Consider the following 9076-nt stretch of genomic DNA (forward strand, 5'->3'; position numbering starts at 1 on the left):
ATGGCGTGGGTTCGCCTTTCGGCCAATTTGGAAGCAGGTCTCGGACCCGCTTCCTGATTGGCCAGGAGGAGGATCCGTGTGACAATAGCGAATTTTCATTCGCTATTGTCACACAAATGGGTGGGCTAGGGCGCAGTGCTCTACGCCCTGGGTCCACCCTTTTCTGAAGCCTATTAGAGCTTCAGTGGGTGACAAGCAGTCAGCCCTATGCCGATCCGATCGGTTCAGAACCCTGGCGGGCCGCATGCGCCCCCCGGGCCGTAGTTTGAGGACCCCTGGTTTATTGTATTGATTTTTTTATGTTTGTAATACATTTATATTTTTATTTTGAATTGTTGTTTATTGATTATTTATGTATGTGTTTTATTTACTATTTATTTCTGTTTTTTTTTTTTTTTTTTTTTTCATTTTGTGTATTTTCTTTAATTTATTTTAGATTAATTGATTGTTTTATCTTTATTTTTTTATTTTACCTTTTTCAGTATAGATTTATGTCTCTCCCAAACATGTTTGAATCCACTTTACTGCTGACCTCCTCACTACCTTTGCTCGAAGTCTATTCCAAGCTTCAAATACTTCTTGATCTTAGCTTCATATATTGAAAATGTTGGGTAAAATTACTAAAAACAGACAGAGCAGACAAAATTTGGCTTAGTTGTGCATTTTTACCACCCCCCCCCCCCCCCACCTATAAATGAGGCCTAACTGTTAGAGGTTAAAGTTCCTATTGATATTTAAAGCCAAAATGTAATCTGATTGTATTTTGCATGGGCTGGTGAGTCTCTGTGCTTCTCTATACAATACAGGCAGATCATGGCTGGTGGGAGGGGCCAGCAGGAGGCTGTGCATAGCTTCCTGAAAACATCACAGCACCCTGCCTCAGTACTCCTCTCAAGAGCCCTCAGTGCTGAAGCCCTAAGTGAAAATGTCCAAATTGGGCCCAAAGTGTCAATATTTTGTGTGGCCACCATTATTTTCCAGCACTGCCTTAACCCTCTTGGGCATGGAGTTCACCAGAGCTTCACAGGTTGTCACTGGAGTCCTCTTCCACTCCTCCATGATGACATCACGGAGCTGGTGGATGTTAGAGACCTTGCGCTCCTCCACCTTCCATTCGAGGATGTCCCACAGATGCTCAATAGGGTTTAGGTCTGGAGACATGCTTGGCCAGTCCATCACCTTTACCCTCAGCTTCTTTAGTAAGGCAGTGATCATCTTGGAGGTGTGTTTGGGGTCGTTATGTTGGAATACTGCCCTGCGGCCCAGTCTCTGAAGGGAGGGGATCATGCTCTGCTTCAGTATGTCACAGTACATGTTGGCATTCATGGTTCCCTCAATGAACTGTAGCTCCCCAGTGCCGGCAGCACTCATGCAGCCCCAGACCATGACACCCCCACCACCATGCTTGACTGTAGGAAGACACACTTGTCTTTGTACTCCTCACCTGGTTGCCCCCACACACGCCTGACACCATCTGAACCAAATAAGTTTATCTTGGTCTCATCAGACCACAGGAGATGGTTCCAGTAATCCATGTCCTTAGTCTGCTTGTCTTCAGCAAACCGTTTGCAGCCTTTCTTGTGCATCATCTTTAGAAGAGGCTTCCTTCTGGGAGGACAGCCATGCAGACCAGTTTGATGCAGTGTGCGGCGTATGGTCTGAGCACTGACAGGCTGACCCCCCACCCCTTCAACCTCTGCAGCAATGCTGGCAGCACTCATACGTCTATTTCCCAAAGACAACCTCTGGATATGACGCTGAGCACTGCACTCAACTTCTTTGGTGGACCATGGTGAGGTCTGTTCTGAGTGGAGCCTGTCCTGTTAAACCACTGTATGGTCTTGGCCACCGTGCTGCAGCTCAGTTTCAGGGTCTTGGCAATCTTCTTATAGCCTAGGCCATCTTTATGTAGAGCAACAATTCTTTTTTTCAGATCCTCAGAGAGTTCTTTGCCATGAGGAGCCATGTTGAACTTCCAGTGACAAGTAAGAGAGTGAGAGCGATAACACCAAATTTAACACATCTGCTCCCCATTCACACCTGAGACCTTGTAACACTAACGAGTCACATGACACCGGGGAGGGAAAATGGCTAATTGGGCCCAATTTGGACATTGTCACTTAGGGGTGTACGCACTTTTGTTGCCAGTGGTTTAGACATTAATGGCTGTGTGTTGAGTTATTTCGAGGGGACAGCAAATGTACACTGTTATACAAGCTGTACACTCACTACTTTACATTGTAGCAAAGTGTCATTTCTTCAGTGTTGTCACATGAAAAGATAGAATAAAATATTTACAAAAATGTGAGGGGTGTACTCACTTTTGTGAGATGCTGTCTATTTATCCATTAAAATATCTATCTATCTATCTATCTATCTATCTATCTATCTATCTATCTATCTATCTATCTATCTATCTATCTATCTATCTATCTATCTATCTATCTATCTATCTATCTATCTATCTATCTATCTATCTATCTATCTATCTATCTATCTATCTATCTATCTATCTATCTATCTATCTATCTATCTATCTATCTATCTATCTATCTATCTATCTATCTATCTATCTATCTATCTATCTATCTATCTATCTATCTATCTATCTATCTATCTATCTATCTATCTATCTATCTATCTATCTATCTATCTATCTATCTATCTATCTATCTATCTATCTATCTATCTATCTATCTATCTATCTATCTATCTATCTATCTATCTATCTATCTATCTATCTATCTATCTATCTATCTATCTATCTATCTATCTATCTATCTATCTATCTATCTATCTATCTATCTATCTATCTATCTATCTATCTATCTATCTATCTATCTATCTATCTATCTATCTATCTATCTATCTATCTATCTATCTATCTATCTATCTATCTATCTATCTATCTATCTATCTATCTATCTATCTATCTATCTATCTATCTATCTATCTATCTATCTATCTATCTATCTATCTATCTATCTATCTATCTATCTATCTATCTATCTATCTATCTATCTATCTATCTATCTATCTATCTATCTATCTATCTATCTATCTATCTATCTATCTATCTATCTATCTATCTATCTATCTATCTATCTATCTATCTATCTATCTATCTATCTATCTAGAATTTAGCTTAGGAATGAAAAAACACATTTTTCACATCAGGGCAATAAAGCTAAATTCTAATTATATATATATGTATGTGTGTGTATGTATATATATATATAGTGTTCAGAAAATACTATATATATATCACTAAATATACATATTAAAAATAATATAATAAAATACTATATAAAATATATATAAACAGTAGTGCAGAAATCACACAACATAAAAAATCTGCAACTGCCATCTTTTTATTGTACATTGTCTCGCTGTTCAAAAAATACAATATAGATATATAGATAGATAGATATAGATATATATATATATATAGATATAGATAGAGATAGATATATCTATCTATATATATATATATATATATATATATATATATATATATATATATATATATATATAGGTGTATCTATATATATACCTACCTATATATATATATACACATACATATAGATGGATACATATAGATGGATATAGATATATATATACAGTATATATATGAATAATTAGAAATTAGCTTTATTGCCCTGATGTGAAAAATGTGTTCTTTCACACCTAAGAATTTTTTTGTAAGAAACAGATGCTGCATTTTCAGTGATTCCAATTCCCACCAAGTCTACAGTGATGCTACAAATCTCTCGCTACAACCGATTTCACAGGAAGTGACCTATAACGTGTGTCAAGAAGCCTCTAAAAAAATGCTTACAAAACATAATGCAATGTCCGGAAAGTGCTTGTCGAAGCTCAATAATTGCTGGGCATTCTCAAGCCTTGCCGATGTGAGCAAACCCAAAGTACTTAAGCAGAAGTCAGCAAGACACCTTGCTGACCTGACAAGCGGTAACCCTTATTGTCCCGAATGGACTCTTTATATATGAAACTACCTCTCTGCTAACCATTGTAGCCTTTGCCTCCTTTCAAAGTCAAGTAGAGGAGGAGATACCGCATGCAGAATTATAAGATGACCTATCCAGATAAAGTTATGGGCCAGGAAAGGAGGAGGGGGGGGGGGGGCGAGCATGCACCACCCCTTGCACCATACTAGGCCACATGCCCTCAACATGGGGGGTGCCTTGCCAGGAGGGGAATTCTCCGGCAAAGCACCCTGATCCCCTGTTGATGAGGACAGGGGCCTCTTCACCACAACCCTGGCCAGTGGTTGTGGGGATCTGCAGGCTTATTGGAATCTGTAAGACCCTTATGAAAAAAAAAAATGAAAATGGTATGTTATCTGCTTAATAGTTGAAAAAGACCTTTATCCAGACATGCAGGATGCACCCCCAAAATAAGGGGCCAGGAAAAGAGGAGGGTGAGCGTGCACCACCCCCGCAACATACCAGGCCACCTGCCCTCAACATAGGGAGGGGGGGTGCCTTGCCAGGAAGGAAATTCCCCAACAATGGACCCTTTCCCCACATTGATGAGGACAAGGGCCTCTTCACTACAACTCTGGCCAGTGGTTGCGGGGGTCTACAGGTGGGGGGCTTATAGGAATTTATAAGACCCTATTGATAATAAAAATAGAAAAATGGTCGCTTTAATAGTTAAAAAAGACCTTTATTCAAACATGCAGGATGCACCCCCAGGAAAAAGGGCCAGGAAAAGGGGGGATAAGCATGTGCCACCCCAAAACATACCAGGCCACCTGCCCTCAACATGGGGGGGTGCCTTGCCAGGAAGAGAATTCCCCAACAAGGCATCCTTTCCCCATCTTGATGAGGACAAGGACCTCTTCACCACAACCCTGGCCAGTGGTTGCGGGGGTTGTACGGGTGGGGGGCTTATTTGAATTTGTAAGACCCTTTTGATAATAAAAACAGAAAATGGCATGGGATCTCCTTAATAGTTGCAAAAGACCGGGTAGGGAATTCCCCAACCCAGGCACCCTTTTCACATGTTGATGAGGACAAGGGCCTCTTCACCACAACCCTGGCTAGTGGTTGTGGGGGTCTACAGGTGGGGGGCTTATTGGAGTTTGTAAGACCCTTTTGATAATAAAAATAGAAAATGGCATGGGATCTCCTTAATAGTTGTAAAAGACCGGGTAGGGAATTCCCCAACCCAGGCACCCTTTTCACATGTTGATGAGGACAAGGGCCTCTTCACCACAACCCTGGCTTGTGGTTGTGGGGGTCTACGAGTGGGGGGCTTATTGGAGTTTGTAAGACCGTTTTGATAATAAAAATGGCATGGAAATCTCCTTAATAGTTGTAAAAGACCTTTATTCAGACATGCAGGATGCACCCCCACAAAAAGGAGCCAGAAAAAGCGGAGGATGAGCGTGCGCCACCTCCCAACACACACACCATATCAGGCCAGCATGCCCTCAACATGGGGAGAAGCATTGCTAGGAGGGGGAATTCCCCCGGCAAATCACCTTGTGCCTATGATGATGACAAGCGCCTCCTCACCACAACCCTGACCGGTGTTTGTGAGGGTCTACTTATCACAATCTGGATCACGTCCCGCAGAGTCGCCCACAGTGATAGGTGGAAATTATCAGAATCTGGAAACCCTCTTTACTAGTAAGGTGGCCCCCAAATACCACCCCCCCCCCCACATGGATGAATATGGGGTATATATTTTCCTATTCATTCACGAAAAAAAAAGACTCTAGACCTAGGCCTAAAAATAAAGACACCCGATTGTTTGGCAAGTCCTTTATTAAAAAAAAAAAAAATCATTAATCACGATTCCCACCACCCACCGACTCGCCAATAAAAAACCCCAGCGCACAAGACCAATCCCGATAGTACTCATACCCGAATGACAGCTATGGAACTCTTTACCTATATATGGGAAAGGGTAGGAATAGTGGTGACATTATTGACCAAATATGGCCGTATGTGGTCAAAGTCAATGCCCAAATATGGCCAGCGACCACACAGGAAGGCTAAGATCACGTCCCGCAATGCCGCCCACAGTGATAGGTGGAAATTATCGCCTGTTGAAACTATTACTGTTTTCTTCTGAACTTTTTAGTGATTTGTTAGTTGAGACCAAATCGGATAGAAGAACTACCTGAATTACCACTTCTATTTCTGAAAGCATTCTTCATTTACAGCAGCGGTGCTCAAGCTGTGGGTCGCAACCCTTCGGGGGTCGAACGACCCTTTCACAGGGGTCGCCTAAGACCATCAGAAAACACATATCTCTGATGGTCTTAGGCAGGGAACGCCCCGCAGCAACGGCACCTGAAAAAAAATGGCCGTGGCCGGCCCAACAGGTGCACTGTGCATGCACCGCCGCCGCTCGGGAAAGCCCGTACATGCTCGGCTATTCTCAGGCAGAAGGCGCATGCGCAGTGACGTGTTGGCGCCAAGCTGCGCCATTTTTAAATGCAAGGCACCTCACCAAATGGTAAGTGAGACCCCTCCGCAGCCCCTGCATCTCCTCAAGAGATGGAGTGCTGCAGGCATGGTTCAGGAGATTCTCCAGGAGAATCTCCTGTACCATGCCAGTAGCACTGCATCTCCTGTGCCATGCCCACAGCACTGCCTCTCCTGTACCACACCCACAGCTCTGCATGTACCATGCCCACAGCCCTGCATCATACCCGCAGCCCTGCATCTCCTACACCATGCCCACAGCCCCTGCATCTCCTTCACCATGCCCGCGGCCCCTGCATCTCCTGCACCATGCCCGCAGCCCCTGCATCTCCTGCACCGTGCCCACAGCCCCTGCATCTCCTGCACCGTGCCCGCAGCCCATGCATCTACTGCACCATGCCCGCGGCCCATGCATCTCCTGCACCATGCCCACGGCCCCTGCATCTCCTGCACCATGCCAGCGGCCCCTGCATCTCCTGCACCATGCCCGCGGCCCCTGAATCTCCTGCGCCATGCCCGCAGCCCCTGCATCTCCTGCACCATGCCCACAGCCCCTCCATCTCCTGTACCATGCCCACAGCCCCTGCATCTCCTGCATCATACCCGCAGCCCCTGCATCTCCTGTACCATGCCCACGACCCCTGAATCTCCTGTACCATGCCCTCAGCCCCTGCATCTCCTGTACCATGCCCACGACCCCTGAATCTCCTGTACCATGCCCACAGTTCCTGCATCAATTTGCAACAATGAAAATACATCCTGCATTCCAGATATTTACATTACAATTCATAACAGTAGCAAAATTACAGTTATGAAATAGCAACGAAAATAATTGTATGGTTGGGGGTCACCACAACATGAGGAACTGGGGCATTAGGAAGGTTGAGAACCACTGATTTACAGCATTAGCATCATACCTGCCTAAGACTTTTGCACAGTGCCGTAAACTGTTTAAAAATAGACAATGAGTGACGGGCAAAAAAAATTTTAGGACAAAAAGAAAATTTATCCAGGTAGCATGACAGCGCCCTCAGGATCATTCAAAACCTAACCATCCGTTTCAAAAATGTAGAAAAGGATTCAAATATGAGCAGAGTGGCGGCCGTTCCGAAGGGAGACGCTTGTCAAAATGATGACTTCCATCAAGTTGAGATCCTAGCCAATTAAAATCCCCGGCAAAATCTGGAGCAGGTGAAAGGCTGACTTAAAGACAGGCAAGATGGTAAACGTGGAGAGAAGGTGTCAGGGACAGGCTGAGTAACAGACATAAATTGTGACCCGTTTTGGAAAACTTAGAGGGGCCTCCATGGCTAAGCCCTGTGGGTGGGGTGAAACGCGTCAGTGAGGTGTGGCCTGAGAGAAGCCTGAGCTGAAGCCACATCTTACCTCCTTGTACTCTGGCTGTGTTTTAAAGGGTTTGGCGCCCCATAGGTTGCTTTTGTAGGCATAAATTGGGGTCGGGAACAAGCCGGGGTCAACACAGGAACGGCGTGATGGGAGGGACCAAAGAAGGATCAGGGATCAAGCTAGGTCAATACTACCTGAAGATCCCTCAGCACTGGAGTGTAACAATTCTAGAGAATGCTAGAGGGAATTAGCAACCAATGGTTACATTTATTTGCTAATTCCCTCTAGTGTTCTCTAGAATTGTTACATTGTATTTTGCTTTTTACAAAGATCTCTGTATTTCCTGTGCTCCTCAGCTCTGTATAGCGGCCACTAGATGGAGCTGTGGAGCATATTAAATGCATTCATCAGATACAATGTAATAACTTTAGAGAATGCTAGAGGGAATTAGCAAATACATGTAAGCAATGGTTACTAATTCTCTGTAGTGTTCCCTGGAATAGTTCATATTACTTGCAACAAGAATGTAATTCTAGAGAATGCTAGAGGGAATTGGTTACATATAATTGCTAATTCCCTCTTGTGTTCTCTACAATTGTTACCTTATATCTTTTTTTTTTTTTTACAAAGACATATGTATTTCCTGTGCTCCTCAGCTCCATCTAGAGGCCACTAGATAGAGCTGAGGAGCATTTGAAATAATATGGTCTTTGTTACAAGAGATACAATGTAACTACTGCCCATAATAAAAGAACATTTCTTTAAGATGAGAAAATAGCTTAAGGAACTTTTTTTTTTTTTGCCCAATTCATAGGCATTTTTAGGGCAGTATTAGCCCAGTAGTGAAATACAATGGTATGACCACTAGATGGAGCTGGAAAGCATAGGAAACAAGAGATACATTATAACAAACCTAGACAATGCTGTCATGGTATGCCCACTAGGTGGAGCGGAGGAGAATTGAAAATGACCACTAGGTGGAGCTGGGAGGCATAGGAAACAAGAGATACATTGTAACAATTCTACAGATCGCTATCATTGTATGTCCACTAGGTGGAGCTGAGGAGCACTGAAAATAAGGGATACAATGGAAAAATTCTAGAGGACGCTAAAGGGAATTAGCAAATAAATGTAACCAATGGCTCCTTTGCCATATCTAGTGGACATAATGTGGTATTTTACTACTGCTCATAATAAAAGATCATTTGTTCAGATGAGAAAATAGCCTAAGGAACTTTTTTTTTTGCCCAATTCATAGGCATTATTAG

This window comes from Pelophylax lessonae, assembly GCF_965119305.1.
Source record: "Pelophylax lessonae genome assembly, chromosome: 7".
NCBI lineage: Eukaryota > Metazoa > Chordata > Amphibia > Anura > Ranidae > Pelophylax > Pelophylax lessonae.